Here is a 21,561-nt window from a genome sequence, read left to right on the forward strand (position 1 = left end):
ATTGCGATTTTTGAAAAATTGCCATTTCCAAGATGAAAATCTAAACGAAGGGAGATAGGCTTTCGAAATTGCTCGCAATAGATTCAGCGTGTTCTAAAACCTATATTTTCATATCAAAATTTCAAATATCTGGCCCTGTTCAGGAGAAAATCATTTTTTTTGTTTTTCCACTTTTCATTTTCGAGTTGACTTCGAAGAGCTCTCTGGAGTGAAATTCTCTATTGAATCATAAACTGTTTGGTTTTCTAGAATCTTCAAAAAGAATTCTTTACACTCCATATCCTAAGACAGTTGTAGGACACCCTTATTTTCAGGCAGAGGAGCAAATAGGTCATTTTAGGGGGGTCTAACCCCTTGCTCATTTTTGACCCAAAAAATCGAGATTTTCGAAATCGAGTTTTTGTGCTAGGGTGGAAGCCTTGGTAACACTGATTACGAAACCGAAAATGCCAATTGGATCAGACGAATATAACAGGAGATATCGCAGATTGAAAATTGCGATTTTTGAAAAATTGCCATTTCCAAGATGAAAATCTAAACGAAGGGAGATAGGCTTTCGAAATTGCTCGCAATAGATTCAGCGTGTTCGAAAACCTATATTTTCATACCAAAATTTCAAATATCTGGCCCTGTTCAGGAGAAAATCATTTTTTTTGTTTTTCCACTTTTCATTTTCGAGTTGACTTCGAAGAGCTCTCTGGAGTGCAATTCTCTATTGAATCATCAACTGTTTGGTTTTCTAGAATCTTCAAAAAGAATTCTTTGCACTCCATACCCTAAGACAGTTGTAGGACACCCTGATTTTCAGGCAGAGGAGCAAATAGGTCATTTTAGGGGGGTCTAACCCCTTGCTCATTTTTGACCCAAAAAATCGAGATTTTCGAAATCGAGTTTTTGTGCTAGGGTGGAAGCCTTGGCAACACTGATTACGAAACCGAAAATCCCAATTGGATCAGACGAATATAACAGGAGATATCGCAGATTGAAAATTGCGATTTTTGAAAAATTGCCATTTCCAAGATGAAAATCTAAACGAAGGGAGATAGGCTTTCGAAATTGCTCGCAATAGATTCAGCGTGTTCGAAAACCTATATTTCCATACCGAAATTTCAAATATCTGGCCCTGTTCAGGAGAAAATCATTTTTTTTGTTTTTCCACTTTTCATTTTCGAGGTGACTTCGAAGAGCTCTCTGGAGTGCAATTCTCTATTGGATCATCAACTGTTTGGTTTTCTAGAATCTTCAAAAAGAATTCTTTGCACTCCATATCCTAAGACAGTCGTAGGACACCCTGATTTTCAGGCAGAGGAGCAAATAGGTCATTTTAGGGGGGTCTAACCCCTTGCTCATTTTTGACCCAAAAAATCGACATTTTCGAAATCGAGTTTTTGTGCTAGGGTGGAAGCCTTGGCAACACTGATTACGAAACCGAAAATCCCAATTGGATAAGACGAATATAACAGGAGATATCGCAGATTGAAAATTGCGATTTTTGAAAAATTGCCATTTCCAAGATGAAAATCTAAACGAAGGGAGATAGGCTTTCGAAATTGCTCGCAATAGATTCAGCGTGTTCGAAAACCTATATTTTCATACCAAAATTTCAAATATCTGGCCCTGTTCAGGAGAAAATCATTTTTTTTGTTTTTCCACTTTTCATTTTCGAGTTGACTTCGAAGAGCTCTCTGGAGTGCAATTCTCTATTGAATCATCAACTGTTTGGTTTTCTAGAATCTTCAAAAAGAATTCTTTGCACTCCATACCCTAAGACAATTGTAGGACACCCTGATTTTCAGGCAGAGGAGCAAATAGGTCATTTTAGGGGGGTCTAACCCCTTGCTCATTTTTGACCCAAAAAATCGAGATTTTCGAAATCGAGTTTTTGTGCTAGGGTCGAAGCCTTGGCAACACTGATTACGAAACTGGAAATCCCAATTGGATCAGACGAATATAACGGGAGATATCGCAGATTGAAAATTACGATTTTTTAAAAATTGCCTTTTCCAAGATGAAAATCTAAACGAAGGGAGATAGGCTGTCGAACTTGCTCGCAATAGATTCAGCGTATTCGAAAACCTATATTTCCATACCGAAATTTCAAATATCTGGCCCTGTTCAGGAGAAAATCAGTTTTTTTGTTTTTCCACTTTTCATTTTCGAGGTGACTTCGAAGAGCTCTCTGGAGTGCAATTCTCTATTGAATCATCAACTGTTTGGTTTTCTAGAATCTTCAAAAAGAATTCTTTGCACTCCATATCCTAAGACAGTCGTAGGACACCCTGATTTTCAGGCAGAGGAGCAAATAGGTCATTTTAGAGGGGTCTAACCCCTTGCTCATTTTTGACCCAAAAAATCGACATTTTCGAAATCGAGTTTTTGTGCTAGGGTGGAAGCCTTGGCAACACTGATTACGAAACCGAAAATCCCAATTGGATCAGACGAATATAACAGGAGATATCGCAGATTGAAAATTGCGATTTTTGAAAAATTGCCATTTCCAAGATGAAAATCTAAACGAAGGGAGATAGGCTTTCGAAATTGCTCGCAATAGATTCAGCGTGTTCGAAAACCTATATTTTCATACCAAAATTTCAAATATCTGGCCCTGTTCAGGAGAAAATCATTTTTTTTGTTTTTCCACTTTTCATTTTCGAGTTGACTTCGAAGAGCTCTCTGGAGTGCAATTCTCTATTGAATCATCAACTGTTTGGTTTTCTAGAATCTTCAAAAAGAATTCTTTGCACTCCATACCCTAAGACAGTTGTAGGACACCCTGATTTTCAGGCAGAGGAGCAAATAGGTCATTTTAGGGGGGTCTAACCCTTTGCTCATTTTTGACCCAAAAAATCGACATTTTCGAAATCGAGTTTTTGTGCTAGGGTGGAAGCCTTGGCAACACTGATTACGAAACCGAAAATCCCAATTGGATCAGACGAATATAACAGGAGATATCGCAGATTGAAAATTGCGATTTTTGAAAAATTGCCATTTCCAAGATGAAAATCTAAACGAAGGGAGATAGGCTTTCGAAATTGCTCGCAATAGATTCAGCGTGTTCGAAAACCTATATTTTCATACCAAAATTTCAAATATCTGGCCCTGTTCAGGAGAAAATTATTTTTTTTGTTTTTCCACTTTTCATTTTCGAGTTGACTTCGAAGAGCTCTCTGGACTGCAATTCTCTATTGAATCATCAACTGTTTGGTTTTCTAGAATCTACTAAACAAATTCTATGCACTCCATATCCTAAAACAGTAGTAGGACACCCTTATTTTCAGGCAGAGGAGCAAATAGGTCATTTAAGGGGGGTCTAACCCCTTGCTCATTTTTGACCCAAAAAATCGAGATTTTCGATATCGAGTTTTTATGCTAAGGTGAAAGCCTTGGCAACGCTGATAATGAAACCGAAAATCCCAATTGGATTAGACGAATATAACAGAAGATATCGCAGATTGAAATTTGCAATTTTTGAAAAATGGCATTTCAACCACTGAATTTTTTTTCATTCCATCCTACAGCGGATACAAAACCTGAGCAACGAAGACACCACAAACAAGACCACCTATCAATCTGACCATCACCCGATTCCTCCATCAAACAGTCCCTAGACGATTTCTGCGAAAACCCCAAACGTTCCAAATCGCCCCCATAGTCTACGACTCTTTTCCGCTGCCAACCGTCCGACGGCGGATGCGGTGCCATTACGAGGACCGCGGCGCCCTCTGGGGGCGGGCGCAAGTGAAATACGGCGACATTACCTTAATTCAGGGGCTTTAATGATAACATATACACCTAATTACGAGTTCAGTTACGTTGCGAGTGTAAATTAGGCCTAAGGACCCATGTTTTTAGAGGGGCGCGACCTCGGTCCCGCGATTTACAGGTGTTAATTTCGCATGGGAAGTGACTTAATGAAGATTGAGGGATGTTACTAGGAATATGTAGAGTGTGTCTCGTACATTTACATTTAGGGTTTGCATTGCATTGCATCGGCGCAACCGTTCGGTCTTGAGGAAGTTTCAACTGAACCCATCTTTCTGGGAATTTTTCGATGGTCAACTTGCAGGTAGTTTTTCTTCCAGGAAAATTATCGCAGATCTAAATATGATATATATTCTGAAAGAGCAACTCTTCCAGTAGTAAATCCGAGAATTTCATCCATGTCGGCAGAACCGTTCGGTCTGGAGGAAGTTTCAACTGACCCCATCTTTTGGGGAATTTTTCGATGGTCAACTTGCGAGTAGTTTTTCTTCCAGGAAAATGATCGCAGATCTAAATGTTATACATATTCTAGAAGACCAACTGTTCTAGTAATAAATCTGAGAATTTCATCCATTTCAGCAGAACCGTTCGGTCTTGACGAATTCTCAAGTGAAATTTGTACTTTTTGAAAAATGCCATTTCCGAGATGAAAATCTAAACGAAGGGAGATAGGCTTTCGAAATTGGTCGCAATAGATTCAGCATGTTCGAAAACCTATATTTTCATGCCAACATTTCAAATATTTGGCCCTATTTAGGAGAAAATAATTTTTTTGTTTTTCCACTTTTCATTTTCGAGTTGACTTCGGAGAGCTCTCTGGAGTGCAATTCTCTATTGAATCATCAACTGTTTGGTTTTCTAGAATCTTCAAAACAATTTCTATGCACTCTATATCCTAAGACAGTAGTAGGACACCCAAATCTCCAGGCAGAGTAGTAAATAGGTCATTTTAGGGGGGTCTTACCCCTTGCTCATTTTTGACCGAAAAAATCGAAATTTTCGAAATCGAGTTTTTATACTAGGGTGGAAGCCTTGGCAACGCTGATTACGAAACCGAAAATCCCAATTAGATCAGACGAATATAATAGGAGATATAGCAGATTGAAATTTGCAATTTTTGAAAAATGCCATTTCCGAGATGAAAATCTAAACAAAGGGAGAGAGCCTTTCGAAATTGCTCGCAATAGATTCAGCATATTCGAAAACCTATATTTTCATACCAAAAGTTCAAATATCTGGCTCTATTTAGGAGAAAATAATTTTTTTTGTTTTTGCACTTTTCATTTTCGAGTTGACTTCGAAGAGCTCTCTGGAGTGCAATTCTCTATTGAATCATCAAATGTTTGGTTTTCTAGAATCTTCAAAACAAATTCTATGCACTCCATATCCTAAGATAGTAATAGAACATCCTGATTTTCAGGCAGAGTAGCAAATAGGTCATTTTAGGGGGGTCTTACCCCTTGCTCATTTTTGACCGAAAAAATCGAAATTTTCGAAATCGAGTTTTTATGCTAGGGTGAAAGCCTTGGCAACGCTGATTACGAAACCGAAAATCTCAATTGGAACAGACGAATATAACAGGAGATATACCAGATTGAAATTTGCAATTTTTGAAAAATGCCATTTCCGAGATGAAAATCTAAACGAAGGGAGAGAGCCTTTCGAAATTGGTCGCAATAGATTCAGCATGTTCGAAAACCTATATTTCCATACCAAAATTTCAAATATCTGGCCCTGTTTAGGAGAAAATAATTTTTTTTTTTTCCACTTTTCATTTTCGAGTTGACTTCGAAGAACTCTCTAGAGTGCAATTCTCTATTGAATTATCAACTGTTTGGTTTTCTAGAATCTTCAAAACAATTTCTATACACTCCATATCCTAAGACAGTAGTAGGACACCCAGATCTTCAGGCAGAGTAGCAAATAGGTCATTTTAGGGGGGTCTTACCCCTTGCTCATTTTTGACCCAAAAAATCGAGATTTTCGAAATTGAGTTTTTATGCTAGAGTGAAAGCCTTGGCAACGCTTATTACGAAACCGAATATCCCAATTGGATCAGACGAATATAACAGGAGATATAGCAGATTGAAATTTGCGATTTTTGAAAAATGCCATTAAGAGGATGAAAATCTCAACGAAGGGAGATAGGCTCCTGGAAATGCTTGCAATAGATTCAGCGGATTCAAAAACCTATATTTTCATACCGAACTCTCAAATATCCGACACGTTTCACGAGAAAATAAATTTTTTCATTTTCAAATTTTTTTTGAAGTGCTCTCTGGGGTGCAATTCTTTATCAAATCATCAACTTTATCAATTTCAAACTTTTACTGGCTTTCAAATAAAATTCAGCACACTTAGAACCCTATTTTATTAGATTCGGCGAATAGAGAATGGACAAGCAAGTGAAGGGTAGCAAGCACATCCCGAACAACATGACAGTCTACATTCATACAATCTAATCCTCTCCCGGTTGTTGTTTAGATAATCTATCGAAAAGTGCAATTAGGAAGTCGAGACGAGATATCTTTTTCCTGCTTCTGTAATTACGTTCGATATTATTCAGAACCATACGAATGTCGACCGGTGAAAGTGATCTTCACAAAATCCTCTATCACGCCCCCGCTCGTCTGAGATGCCCATCCGATATCCGCCTGAGAACCGTCATCGCGTAGAAAAGCGAGCACGAGATGAGTTTCACATTGGGTGAGCGAACAATGAGACCCAGAACAATAATGATACCCACTCGTTCATTCCTCGGTTTCATTCCAATGATGGAAGTGCCAAGAGTTAGGTAATTGCTTTGGATATTTGAAGATTGTTTCGTCAGTTAATTTTATGCGATGTCAAAATGAAAACACCCAGAGTAATAGTCACAAACGAAGTGAATAGTCCAGCTATTGCTATCAAACAAGGTGTAAATGAATAGTTGCGAGTAAATTTGAGGAGTGTTTTCACGAAAAATAGCGTACTTCTTTCATAAAGTTTTTTTAGGAATCCCTGCTCCCCAAATAATGCCAGATCAATAAAAACTACCCATTGTATCCATGGGAAACTTATAGTTCGGGAGACGACGATGCTAAATCGAAAAAAATTAATTTCGTTTAAAATAGAATGAGGAAGATCCAATTCATTGTTACACTCCACCTGGTTATACATGGGATTGTATGCTGAAAATATGAAATATGGATTTACTGCCGTTTTCGATAAACTATTCATCGTTTCAGTTACAGATTAGCGGCTGAGAGTCAATTGAGCCCAAAGGAAGCTACTTTTCAAGAAACTGACAATTCGGACGTGACGCAATGTCACAGCTGTCCATTGAAAATGCAAAAAAAATCGTACATACTCGAGCGTGTCAGATTTTCCTACCGATGGTTAATCTCGGTGTTGCAGACGTGTTGACCCATTGGTCTGACACCAATTAGGGGGGGTTTCTTAATCTGACAGTTTGAAGATGATAACAAGGCATTATTTTTAAATATCTCTCTTCCTGTACCTCTAATCGTTTCGGTATTCATTATGAAAGTTGCAGATAAGAAAATTCTTTACAACTTTTGTCTGAAGCAATTTTTCATACCCTCAACAGTCTTCAAGCAGGAGGGTTATAAGAGCGAGGAGCTTAGACATGCATGGAAAAGGCCAAGGTCAAGGTAGAAACCCAGTCTAATGAATATATCTCAAAAACGTTCAAACGTAGAAAAAATTGCTTCGGACAAAATTTGTAGAAAATATTATGCCCTACAACTTTTATAATGAATTCAAAAACAATTCAAAGCCCAGGAGACGGGATAATTGAAAAAAACTGATTTTTGTGATCTTTATGGCTAATTTTTCTTCTTTCGGCTTGCTGAAACTGTCAGACTGTATTTTTGCCGTTATTCTTGAACCATAAGCGACGTGACAGATAAATACAAACTACCCACTGTCCCATACGAATGTACAAACACCAATATCGTGACGATACGAGCAGCAGGGCGGAAAATTTGCCAACGGAATAAATAAATAAGCCGACAAGGAACTTTTTAGCTGTAACCGCAGAAAAATGGCGAACGCGGTAACGGATGATGTAAACATTCCTCTAATCCGTTCGCACACGCCTCACAAAGGAAGAATCCGGCAAAATCCGCATTCAACGGGTGCCCCCCAGGGCCCAAACCACCCCGGCCCGGCGTAATAGACGCGTTATTGAATAACTCGGCCAGCGAGGAGAAAACGTCTTACTTCTACCGATATCCACGGGACATAAATTCTACCGTATAATAAAGTCCTCCCCGAAATAGAAATTTATGACTTTCTTTCGCTCTGAACGGTCCTAATGGTCGCGCTGACGTGTTTCCGCCTAGGTTTTCCGGCCTTTGCATGAGCCTGATTTAGTGCTACCCGTCCTCGGAGAATCGTGGGAACGAGAGTCTTTATCGTGGAAATAGGGAAATATCAGTTGATGTGACAACGTCCCGTTTTTCACAAGAATCACAATAATTCATGAACCGACATGGCATACTGTTGAAGTTGTGAGTAAATCAGCTATCTAACGATGAAAAGATAAACTGTGTTGTTGATTTTGGCCAAATCAATGCTTCTTTCTAATTTAATTATTTTTGTTTGTTTGTGCGTTGTTATTGAAGAGAATATCGGTTGCTATCTTCCCTACCAGACTACCGAATATCAATTCTTAAACACCGCCATCAGGTTGAATGAATGCCGGGAAGCCGAAACAATAAGAAAACGGGAAGAACGAGAAAGGGGGGTTAATTTATAACGACACAAAACGCGCAAAATATTTATTCGGAAGGGTGCAGATCCAACGGGTGGGAGTTTATCTTTAACCGTTTCTCATGGGGGTGAAGGGAGAGTTCGGAATTAGAGCCCGAGTCGGGGGAAGTTTAGATTAGCCGATTCATAATGAAAAAGCTCGCCCGGACGGTGTGAGGACACGTCTCTACAGGTGCAGACTTCCCGTTCAGAAGTTGAGATAGCTGAAGAAGTCTGAAAATTCTAAATTAGATGGGCGAAACTTGGTTAAGTTTCACTTGTACTATTGATAGAAAGCTCATTACTTTGGAAATTAGTGATAGTGATTAGTTTGAAAAAATAAATATTCAAAATGGGTTCATTTTCAATTTCCTGAATTTTCTGTATTTCATAGATTTCAGCCGTCTCGGCATAAAAACATTTTACGACTAGTTCCCACATCCTGCCAAAAACGAGTTCAAAGATCCATACTTCAATTGAAAACAATATCTCAGAATCCTCAAATGGTACCGGATTATTAACTAAAAATTGAACCCCCCTTTTCAATAAATTTGGTTGATATTTCACGCTCAATCTTTGCAGGATTGTATGTTGGTATATCTTGAAACTGATGCGATGCCTTTAGCTGATCTGTTCGATAGATTACGCGATATTTGTTTCAAATTTAGGAGGAAGATCCAATTCATTATTACACTCTACCTGGTTATACATGGGATTGTATGCTGAAAATATGAAATATGGATTTACGCCGTTTTCGACAAACTATTCATCGTTTTATTACAGATTAGCGGCTGTTTGAAATCATTGAGGATGTTGAAATGACACAATTCATAGAAAACGATAAAAAAATTTGTATTTGTTACTCACCATCAAAATCGACAAACCAAATATTTTCATAATTTGAGAAAAAATGTTTTATATGTTATTTCTAAGGAAACTTTGAACTCTTTGCTTCGAATTATTAACGAGGAATATCTAAATCATCAAATTGTATCACTTTTGATCTAGTCCTTTGACACTACAAAAATGTTTTCAGCTGAACTGTAACATGTCTCATTCTCATTCAAAACAATTATTAGATTCCTTCGTATTTTCACCACAATTTACGATAACGCACCTCAATGAAAACAGCGATTACTTCGATAAACGCATTTTTATCTGTAAAAAACATGATTCAGGTATCGATTTTCTCCAATAACAGGAAAATCTAAACCGAATATTTGGTTATTTCATTGATTTTAAGTTTCTCGGCATAAAAACATTTAACGAATATTACAAACATCCTGCCGAAAAACGAGTTAGGAGTTACTTCAATCGGAAACAATATCTCAGAATCCCCAAACGTTACGGATTATTAACTAAAAATTGAACCCCCCTTTTCAACAAATTTGGTTGACATTTCACTGTGAATCTTTGCAGGATTGTATGATGGTATATCTTGAAACTGATGCGATGCCTTTAGCTGATCTGTTCGATAGATTACGCGATATTTGTTTCAAATTTAGGAGGAAGATCCAATTCATTATTACACTCTACCTGGTTATACATGGGATTGTATGCTGAAAATATGAAATATGGATTTACCCCGTTTTCGACAAACTATTCATCGTTTTATTACAGATTAGCGGCCGTTTGAAATCATTGAGGATGTTGAAATGATACAATTCATAGAAAACGATAAAAAAATTTGTATTTGTTACTCACCATCAAAATCGACAAACCAAGTATTTTCATAATTTGAGAAAAAATGTTGTATATGTTATTTCAAAGGAAACTTTGAACTCTTCTCTTTCGAATTATTAACGAGAAATATCTAAATCATCAAATTGTATCACTTTCGATCTGGTCCTTTGCCCACTGCAGAAAAAATCTCAGCTAAACTGTGACATGTCTCATTCTCATTCAAAAACAATTATTAGATTCATTCGTATTTTCACCACTATTTACGATAATGAACCTCAATGAAAACAGCGATAACTTCGATCAACGCATTTACATTTTATCTGCAAAAAACACGATTGAAGCATCGATTTTCCCCAATAACAGGAAAATCCAAACCGCAAGCCTTTCATTTTCATGTACGTGTATCAGCTTCCTAGTGTGAATCAATCCGCAAAGGCAAATAATCCGACGTTTCTAGATAACTGAGTCTTATACTCAAAGGATGCGACAGGATCGTCGTTCTCCTATGAAACGTGCTGCCTTGAAGGAAAATTAACGGAATTCTGTCATTTATAAAAGCGATATCGTAGCTGGTAAACGCGCAGATTTGATAGTTATCCCATCATTTCCACAATGAAGGATTCTCCATCGTTATAGTCAAACGAATGTCGTATTCGAGATTAGTCTATATTTCTAATTTGGATTTCCTCCTGATATATATTGTTGAGGAGAAGGATTTCGTGTGTTATTTGTGCGAAAAGAAACTTGCGCAGTCAGCATCAAATATCCTCCCTTTTAAAGAAGAGAATCACCGAGGTGAGCGTGCACAATCCACGTGTCTGCACAACCCATTTACCAGGGCAACTATCCCATCAATTCAGAAGACTTAACGAAACTATAACCCCCACCGCCATGCCTGGTTTGAAACATAAATTGAGGTTATAATTCCGCCGACATTTTGTATGCATTCAAACTGCTAGTTGGCTGAGAATTTGCATGAGAGCTTCGCTTTTGCAGCGGTAAAATAGTTGTGGACTACTCGTTACGCCTGTCTTTTCCACAATCGCAAAATAGGGACAGGCGGCTCTTCGTTTTTTTTCCAACTCGACGTAGCGTTCATTCGGCGGTGATATTTTTGTCCGATTCACCTTCGGACGTTGTGTTGACAAGAGTCGACTGAATTAATGTTTCGATACCTTTGAACGTTTTTTGACATTCTAGAATCAGAGTGAGCGAAGATTTGCTCATAAAAGCACATTTTTTCTCTGGCTTCTAATAAAAAAAAACATTATAAAGCCAATATTTCTTCAATAGATTGATAGAAGTTCAGTGAACCATATCAATTGTTGAAAAGTGTATTTATCTACCTATATATCTAAGTTTAATGCTTATTTTATCACTTTGCACAATGTCCTCATTCAATTCTACATAGGAATACATGTAAAAAAAATCTTCCACCTTGGATAATTCCACCTGAGAATCAGATCCTCACATAATAAAGTTATTACCTGTCATTTTCTTTCTACAGGTTGACAGCGAAAGATATATTACATTAACATTTTCAATTTCTCCTTCTTTTCTCGCGCACGTATTCAAGGGGCGTGGGAAATGGGGATCATAGGGGTTGAAACATCGTGTTCATTTTCTTGGACGCATGGGGGAGGTTCCGGAACGGATTAGGTCGACACGTCGTTAATGACGTAATGTGATAACTTGGAGCCGCGGTGAGACGTTCTTTCCATGGGTGAAAATGAGAGAGGGATGGTAATCCAGTGATAACTGGGGTTGGAAAAAACGAACACAGGAAGAAGTGAAAAAATTTGGGATATTGTCCAGTCTAACAAGCGAAAACTATAAAATATAAAATGTTAAAAACTAATTAAACATAACCTATGAAATACCCTTTCTGTTTGAAATAAATCAAGTTGAAGAAATTATTTCCTATTTCCTCTGGCTATAAAACTTTTCATTGGGTATATTTCCCAATGATACTTCACAATTCCACCAGATTCATCTGTTTTCCATGAAAAAGCGTTCGTTCCGTCATTTCGCATTTCGCGAAGTATCCCGCCAATTGAAAGGCTTAAAAAGCCAGGACTGATAAGTTGAAAAGTCGCGCTCCCTGTCTTCTGGGCACAAAAAACCTCATCAACTTGTCAAGTGTCCAAAGGATGCTGTCGGCGTTCCTCTTATTACTTGTTTTCCTTTCGGGAACATTCGATCGCGAAGCGAAGTTTTCATTATTACTGAAAACTGAGATCTGAATCGGAATGAATTCAACGACAAATTGTCGCCATATTTCATTCGCGCCTTATTGCGATGCATATTACGGAGGCGGCTGCTAAAGAATTCGTTTCTTCGAAATTAATATTCAAACGTTGTTGCAGGGTGTCTTATTTCTGCTCCGGCGGTGTTTTATACGGGGAATTTGCATAGATACAGAGGAGAATTAATGTTATTGTTCCTCTTGTCTTGCACAGGGTGAATCCGCGACTTGTTCATGAAATTTATCAAGTTCCTCTGCGTCAAGTCGAATTGAATTTTTTTAATTTTCAACAGAGATTCGGCTCCCACGAGGGAAATTTCGCAGGACGGAGAAGAAACACGACGGTTCACCCCTTAGTACTTTCTGCTCCCCCCGGGTTTTCACACCAGCAGAGAATCATTCTAACTGTAGGTGAAATTTGGGTTTAGAAAAGATTGATCACATCAGTGAAACACTATGTTAAGAAAATCGTTGCATTCGATAATAGTTTGTGAGATAACATATTTCTAACAGCCTGTACTTTGACTACCGATCCGAATTGGAAAAAATGGTAAAGAAAAAAAGTGTTTCTCTTGACCTAAGCAAACTTCTTATGAAATATCAAAACAAGTCAAAGACTAACCCTGATTGAATTGTTGTTTATGGATCAGAATAAAATCTGCAGAAAAGATCCCTTTCATATACATATTTCAAGACAGTTTGTAAACTTCGCACGGCACTGATATGCTTCCCCATTTCCTCGGACAATAAGCCAGCTCTAACATTACAACATTCTGAACGAACAAGACGGCTTATTCCTGCAGGAAAACGAGACCCCCGATATCATATCCCACGATCTCCCCGTTCGATATTACATGACACGCCTCCACCCCAACTTCCAGCAGTCTATGAAATCTGGAACTTCTCATATATAAGTTTGGCGAACTACCCGACGATGTCATTCGTGACTTTTCCTCTTCTGCATCGGCATTGCCAGACTACGTGATCGGCAAGGAAAAAAGTGGCTTCCTTCGGCGAATGTTAATGACGTCGCTATGTACTCTTACACGTGATACGTATACCCAGTGTACCTACAGATCTCGTTAGCGAGCAAATCAATGGTGTACACATCGTTAGTGGAATTGAAAGAAATTCGGAATCGTTATATTTGCCGAAGAAATGTGTATATTATGGGAAACAATCAGACCAGGAGGTGCACCTCAACACAAGTTTTTGGAGCTTTTTTCACGATGTGACTCCCAAGTTGAGAGTATTTGTTGATGCGCTCCAGTTATTCGTCTTTCGTTTGCCATTTTTCGCTTTTCCCTCTAAATCAGCTGATTTTCCTCTCTAACGCACTCCTGGATCAGCCTGTATATGGTGTAGACGTAATATGAATTTCGAATCGATTAAACCAATTTCCATTACTGGCTGGAAATGCTGAAATTCACCGAAAAAGTGAGGTCCACTCCATGCAATCACGTCATACGCAACTAATATCACAAAATTGCTATAATTGAACCGCATTAAAAGGTTCGCATCATTTCCTGATATTTTCAACACATCGATTAACAGTCGTCGTTATTGCAAATCGCAGGATTTCATCAATACCGAATGCGGTTTAAAACCTGACCGAATATAATCAATATGCAACCTATCAACCTCAACAAACAGAGGTCTCCCTTCATCAAATCCTGCACAATGCAAGAACACCATATGGGCTGGTAGCGCATAAAACAAACCAATCATCCTCTCTCATGCATTGTCGCCGGATAAACACTCGTTAAGCCCAGATTATGTCTCAATGGCAACTTCGTTAGCATTAATTATTGCAAATGCCACACCTAATCGTCCAGATTAGCACCCATCGAAAAGAAATCATAAATCCATCCCAGCAGGCTGGCTTATGTCAGCCGTGGAAAGATTTGACTCTTGACATTTCTCAGCCTGCTCTCACCTTTCGAATTGGGGCAGGTCGCATCATCGTAGAAGTAAAAGTTGCGTCTAATACTGAGGAAGAACGCGAGAAGTAAAATGGCAAAGAATTATATTAGAATTTATTATGTGGTATATTAACCGTAGCTCCATCGCATACGTTGTAGATTATCAAGCAGCAAAGGGCAACGTCACCTCAGTTGTATCTTGAATGACATTTGGTTGAGATTATATTACGTGTTGCTATCATGACAGATCATTAATATTTTCGTTCTGGTGGAAACGCGCCAGATAAATCACAAAGATTGCAAACTGTCAACCAGCTCTTCAAGTATGAATAATTGGCATATTATATATGCGAGAAAGAGACGTTCAAAACGACCTTTTTAGTTATATATTTTGTTTTGGTCTCATTATTTGAACCAAAGTGGACCATTTTGTCAAGTTCATGAAGTTGACTCACCTTTGATGGGAATTACTGTAATCTATGCGAAAATTCAAACAGGCGAATTTCCATATTTTCAATCCGTTAATTAAACATTTCAAAATAAACTGCTATACAAAAAATGTTTTCACCTGGATTAAATTGTTTCCCATGGGCTTATGCAGGATCCATGTCATCCAATTATTCCTTGATTTTATGATGTTGATCACTCCATCAGTGCACAGCGGAGTGGATATGACGAAAACCATTTTTATCGATGATGGATTATTTGAAATCTAGATAACTAAATTCGGCGAAATGTTTTGATGTAAATGGTGAAAGGTTGTTCTGTCCCATCGAAATTACGCAGCTAATTCATCCGATGTTCATATAGTTGAAAAAGCTCTCTACTACCTACGCTGAAGCAAGCTTACTACCGATTCCATAAATCATTGTCGAAGTATACGTAGAAAAACGAAAACACATAATGTTCCATGTTCAAAACGGGGAATTTGAAATACACATGAGACGTGATATTTTTTGTGTCGAATCGGTTTATTCTTGTCATGAAGCCAGAAGTGTTGGAGATGTCGGTTTGACTTACAAACCCTCACGAAAATGAAATGAATTGATGTTTGTTTATTCGACATCCCTTTTATTCGATGTCACTAGCAGATATACTGTAGAAACATACCGTAGCGACATCTTTGAGTGGTGGTGAGAAATTTTTGATTCAATATTGGCGATCGTTATGAATTTCGTTTATTAACTACAAAACCTTTCATGCATAATTTGTCATACACCCTCTACGACCAGTGAATGGTAGTTGAATTCTTTGGGAGGATAGATCTTTGGTTGCTTAGTGTGACATTGATGACCAATATCAGATTGGTATTGAAACATATGAATCAAATGTTAGTGTAACCTTCACAATACGAATATTCAGATGCAAATAAGCTTTCTTTTCGTTGAAAATAATCATCTTCTGCCTGTTGGCATTATTTTGTCAGAATCAAATAAAAAATATTTTACCTACTCACCTTGAAATTTGTCAGAAGTCAACGTGGGATCCTCAAGAAGTCCTGCAACAAAAGTAGGATATTAAAATCATACAGAGCACCCAAATAGAAAGTAAAAAGGTATATGAACTTGTGGGAAAGGAAGATCTTAGTTGGCGTATGATTCATTTGGAATGTCCGACTGTTTTGACATAAGGGGCGCACACAGGTAACGATTTATTGTTCAGCAAATGGGAGTTGGGATTCTAAAATGTATATTAGCTATTGGAATAGCGATACTACAGAATCTATTGGTGCTTTCAACGATTTATTAATATCGCTTCCAAAACTAGAACAAACAGGATCGAATATAGCAATTAGGGTTGGGAATCGAAAAGATTTCAAACAATTCCAGCCTCAACTGAGAAAATACAGCCTTGATTACAGGAATTTCCCAAGTGATCGTTCGTCTAATATACCTATTAATGCCTCAGGACATAATCGTTAACCCCCACCCTTATTATGACTGTCCTCATCGTAACAACCTCATCCCCAATAATGAGGGCCACTTTGCCGACTATAGCCTCTATCTGTTACTCAAACTTTACGTATCCATCAAGATTGCGACCACTCCAGATAACCGTTTGTTAAATTACGGAAAATAACCTAGGCCATCTACGATTCATGAAACGTCCTCCTGGAACATCTTGAATTAATTTGCAAGATCTTCCAGCCTGCCTGATCGTTTAGAGATTGCAAGCAAATCGTCTTGTTCATCGTTTTAAATTTGGGTTCGAATCGAAGCCGGTTCTGTTCTTAGCAGCATCTTCAGACATTTGACCTTTGAAGAAAGTGTGTCGTCGATGCATCTCTGAATTATTGTAGATTGAACAAGTTTGTAGAAATCTCATCGATGGGCATTTGGCGAAAGCTACCGATCCTTCAGGGCCGTATTGGATGGTATGCACAGGAACGTTGCAGAAAGAATTTGATTCGGGATGAGTCATGGATCAACCGCTCAATGTGAGAGTTAGGGATTGTGAATTTTGAAGAGCTAGAAGAAATATTCTTGCTAAAACTTTAGGGCACCGAATAATCTTCTCTTGTCAAATATCAATGAATAAAATCGCAAATGACTCTTTTAAAAGATCTTCTCTACATGCCTGAAGATGCTGCATGTGTCGTAGTCAAACAACTCTGCATGAAATATTGTTCATTTTATACTGTGCCTAGGTATTTTGAGAGAAAATGTGTCTTTTGTAACCAGTGTGCTACCATCCTTAATGAAATTTGCTGCATGTCTTCGAAATCCTTATATTGGTATCATCGAGCCATAGTAATAATCATGTCGTTGAAGTTTCAATCAAAACAGTGAAAAGGAAGCAAGGGGAGTTGTCAGTTAATAGTTTTCATGATCAAAATATCTTACCTTTAACATCAATTATTGTCAATGGAATATTCTGATATATGTTCCACGAAAGAGTCTTTGAAAGTCGTAACAAAAGCTATAAGCATAAAATACTCAACCAATGTAAGAACAAGTTGATTCCAGCTGTTTTTATTACATCGAGTATTTCGTGTTTTCGCGAGAAAACATCGTATATTTCTTGAGTTAGTTTCACGTACAAAATGTCATTTCAATATCTGAGAAACAAGTCACGACACTATGACGCCGTATTACTGGTTATACGATCTAAAACACGAACCACTGATAACATTCCGGGAATCCACATTTAAAATTTCCACTGATTCGAAAAATGCACGAATCCATTATTTACTGAAGATAAAGACAATTTTCGAATCCTCAGGTAAAAAATCGTGACGTCACTGCTTGCTGATTATAAATAGGCGTTTGTATGCCAGCGGAAATGTCGGACATAGAAATGCAAATAAAAGTATGAATAATATCTGTTCATTAATATAAAAAATATTACCACCAACACAAATACAAGTAGAATAATCTAACAAAGTATTTCGACCACAACAGTTGAAATCAATGAATATGACTCATCTCAACGCAACATATCTCAAGAAATGCGAACACCAATAAATTTGCCCACAATTTTAAACAACAAGAAGGAGCAACCCCGTTCTCTATCCAGGCGTAAGCAGTAAATCTCACTTTTTCACCAAGAATTCTACCCAGACAGTTACGAAGATGCCCGCTGTCCTATCTTCATATTCTCCCTCGTTCATTATCCTCAGCAACCCTAGGGCAGGTTTTGCGCCTGACTATTAGGGAAACTTTGGAAAAGATGTCATCGCTTACAGACTTATGGCTTCGTTAGACGCGATTTGGTGTGACCGAAATGTAACACGCGTGAATTTGAAACCATTAAGGATTATTCCGGTCGGCAGGGTATGAAATTGATTTACAGTTTAATGTCCCACTGGAAATTAAAAGTTTCCCTAAGTTATATTGGTTAGCAATTGATATGATTTTATTCCATATAGTTTTGTAATATTTATTATGGAATATTCATATATTTTTTTCATAAAGTGTGGTAAAGACACAAAAGAACCCCACCGATGAGTTTTCATATCCCACCACAAAAAATTTTTTGATTGCCCTCCCGCTTGTTCAACATAATTTCTGTAAGTATTCGGGTTTAGAGGAAACTAATGAAAAGTTGCTTTTCAGGTGCCATTTTTAGGCGATTGTAGGTTTGTTTCGTAAAAAAATGAAAGACCCACTCAATGTTTTGACAAGGGATAACTCCTAAAATTTTTCGCAACTATTCATTTCATGAGTCTTTGACTCGTACAAATACACTGCGCAAAAAAATTAACGCACATTCTGAAAATCTCAATTTTAATGAAAGTTAACTCTACATTGACTTTATAACTTATTTTTTATGTTCTCTCGGGAAGGTTTTGAACGAAACAAGATATTAAATGGAAGAAAACTTCAGGATTTCACCGAATCTTATGTGAAAGAAAAGAAATGAACAATTTTCAAAATACTGAAATGCTGATAAGTGATTTAATACTTGGTATTTCCACCCCTTGCGTTAATTACAGCTCGGCAACGACGGTTCATACTCAAAATGAGTGATCTTAAAATGTTCTGATCTAATCCCAGATTTCTCCGAGTTGGATTCCTAAGTCATTAAGAGTAGCTGGATAATTTTCTGAACTTCTCAGCCTTCTATTGAGGTTGTCCCAAACCTGCTCAATCGGATTGAGATATGGACTTCTTGCGGCCATTCCATTCGAGAGACTTGATGATGAACGATGCGCGCACGATGGGGTCTGGCATTATCGTCCATAAAAATGAAATTTTCCTAATGTATTGGGTAAATGGCACTACATGCTCTTCAAGAATGTTCCTTATATATTTATCAGCATTCATAGCTCCATTATCAAAGACCACTAGGTCTGTGCGAGCAGTCAAAGATATTCCACCCCATACCATAATCGATCCTCCCCCGAAACCAGTAGTATTCAGGAAATTTCACTAAGCATATCTTTCATGTGGACGTCTGCATACAAGGGAATGTCGATCACAATGGTAGAGGCAGAATCTAGACTCATCTGTGAAGAGAACTCTTTCCCAATCGGCCTCTTCCCAATGGATATGCTCTCTGGCAAAACCAAACGCGCCCTTCGATGGGCTGGGGTAAGAGCTGGGCCTCTTACCGCGACACGAGGCCTTAAATCATATTCTCTGAGGCGATTTCTTATTGTCTGAGTGCTAATTTGCACCTTATGAGGTTGCTCAAGCTGAATTTGATGGAGGCGAGCGGTTGCAAACCGTTGTCTCAACGAAGAAACTCTCAAGTAACGTTCTTGAATGGCAGTTGTCACCCGTGGTCTACCCTGTCCTGGTCTTCGGACATTCATACCTGTCTCCCTGAATCGCTGCAACATTCTGGACACACTTGTATGGGAAACTCCAAACCTTTCTGCAATTCTTGTGTATGTCCACCCTTCTTCTCGCAAAACTACGGCTTGAGCACATTCCTCTTGGGTCAAATTGCGTGTTTCGCGTTGCATAGCGATCGAGTGTAAAATAACAGTTTGAAGTTTAATGATTTCTAGGTCAAGGCGGTGTCAGTAGAGTCCCTTATTTCTTATTTTACGAAAGATGTGATATAGTGTGAAGTGTATAGGGACCATCAGCTATCAGCGAGTTCATATAGATGGGTGATCACTGCGGTAATAAATTTAAAGAAGCGACTCACTAGTGACGTTGACATTGACGTGATCCAAAATTCAAACAGAAAAATTGCAGTAAGCATTAACAGTGGAACAACCGAGTGTACTTCCTCAGTCAATGTTTCCAATTCGATTTACATCCTCCACTCGGATATTTATCGAAGTATCCCTGAAACTTACAATGTCTGGTCGAAACTGACCCTTCCTTCAATCCACAATATCTGGTCGAAACTGACCCTTCCTTCAATCCTCGTATATCCCTGACAAGACAGGTTTCGAACACACGGCGTGATAAGTGTGAAGGGCTTAGCTTCTTACTCCCTGATACACAGTTGGAAGCTGCGGTTGCTTAGCCGAGTGAATTCGATGGGTTATTCGACAAGTACAGGAGTTATTTATGGGGGTTTTTCTTTTTCAGAAGGATCAATACATGCATGCTCTACAGAATCTCTAAAAGAATCGAGACTTTCCTTGGTCTAGTAAGAAAATGGGATTCAATATTGAGAATTCCATCTCAAAACTCCATACAAAAATAGGTATATCTTTTTCTCGATATGCAATTTCTGAAAATACGATAAGCATCAGCTTATCCATATGTTTCTGCACATCATCGACGCAAACAGGATAGCCCGAGGCCTTTCACGATCCGTTGTTTTGATCGGTTGAAACTTCTAGGTATTCTTCGACATTGTATTTATCCGTCGACCCATTGAACTTGGAAATGCGGTTTCTGAGGTCAGGACGCGGGAAATGTTCGATATCGCCTTCCTCGTCTGTTAACACATTTGTTTGTTTGAACAAGTACCAACTTGGAACTAAGAGGACGAGTAGTAAATGAGGAATGCGGATTTAGTGCCAGAGAAAAGCAATACCGGCAGTATCCCAAATAAAGAATGTTTCATCGACCCAGCGCAAATGTGAAGAATGCATTCATTTCGAAACAATCAGCCAGACTCTGTTGACTTCGAGGAATTGTGAAGAAAAGAAGACGAAGAAGAAATTATATTTGATTCTGTGTTCTGAGGTTCCAAACCTGTATCCAAATTTATCCCCAGTAATCCTGGGACACCTTCGCATCAATTCTTAAAGAACACGTATACTTCATTCAAATTTATTTTAGCAGTCGGTTGGCCATGAAATAATTTTCTCAAGTTTTTGTAACTAGAACGAAGTTAGGTTGGCACTCATGAAATGTCGTTAATGTCATAACGCCGTTGCCACAACTAATATCAATTTTTATTACGAAAATGCCGAAAGTGATTGAAAATAAAGACAGGGTTTCAGGAAGTGCTATTTAGAATTCAGGTCCGCTCATTCAAATAGTTATACCCTGATATTCTAAAATCCACAATACGTCAGACGGTAGCGAACATATTCAATGTAAGAGAATGTTTCATCTGAATCTAAACAACTTATATTTCAGCTGGATATTTCCACAATCAGAAATATTGTGAATGAAGAGGATGACAAAGAATTTCCTTCTATTGGGAGACCCAAAAAAGTGGTGGCATTTGAGAATTTTGTTTCAGTAAATTAATGCTAAAAGTTTACTACAGGATTTTCGATAAATGTCATCGGAGAATAAATTCCCTAAAATGGATTTTTCTATTTTTCATTTGACT

At 38.1% G+C, this 21,561-nt stretch overlaps 1 protein-coding gene across 9 annotated transcripts in view; it reads right to left on the reverse strand.

The window, feature by feature from the left end:
* Window positions 1-21,561, reverse strand: part of LOC123316273 (putative polypeptide N-acetylgalactosaminyltransferase 9) — a 124,803-nt gene that overhangs the window by 62,962 nt on the left and 40,280 nt on the right. For 5 of the 9 annotated variants that reach the window (XM_044902261.1, XM_044902258.1, XM_044902251.1 and 2 more), the window contains one exon: window positions 15,824-15,865. The gene's annotated coding sequence lies outside the window, so the exon portion shown is untranslated. Of the gene's footprint in view, window positions 1-9,384; window positions 9,407-15,815; window positions 15,866-17,210; window positions 17,422-21,561 lie in introns of those variants that run through there. The other 4 variants (XM_044902254.1, XM_044902259.1, XM_044902257.1 and 1 more) reach the window with 3 other exon arrangements.

Source organism: Coccinella septempunctata, chromosome 7 (genome assembly GCF_907165205.1).
Source record: "Coccinella septempunctata chromosome 7, icCocSept1.1, whole genome shotgun sequence".
NCBI lineage: Eukaryota > Metazoa > Arthropoda > Insecta > Coleoptera > Coccinellidae > Coccinella > Coccinella septempunctata.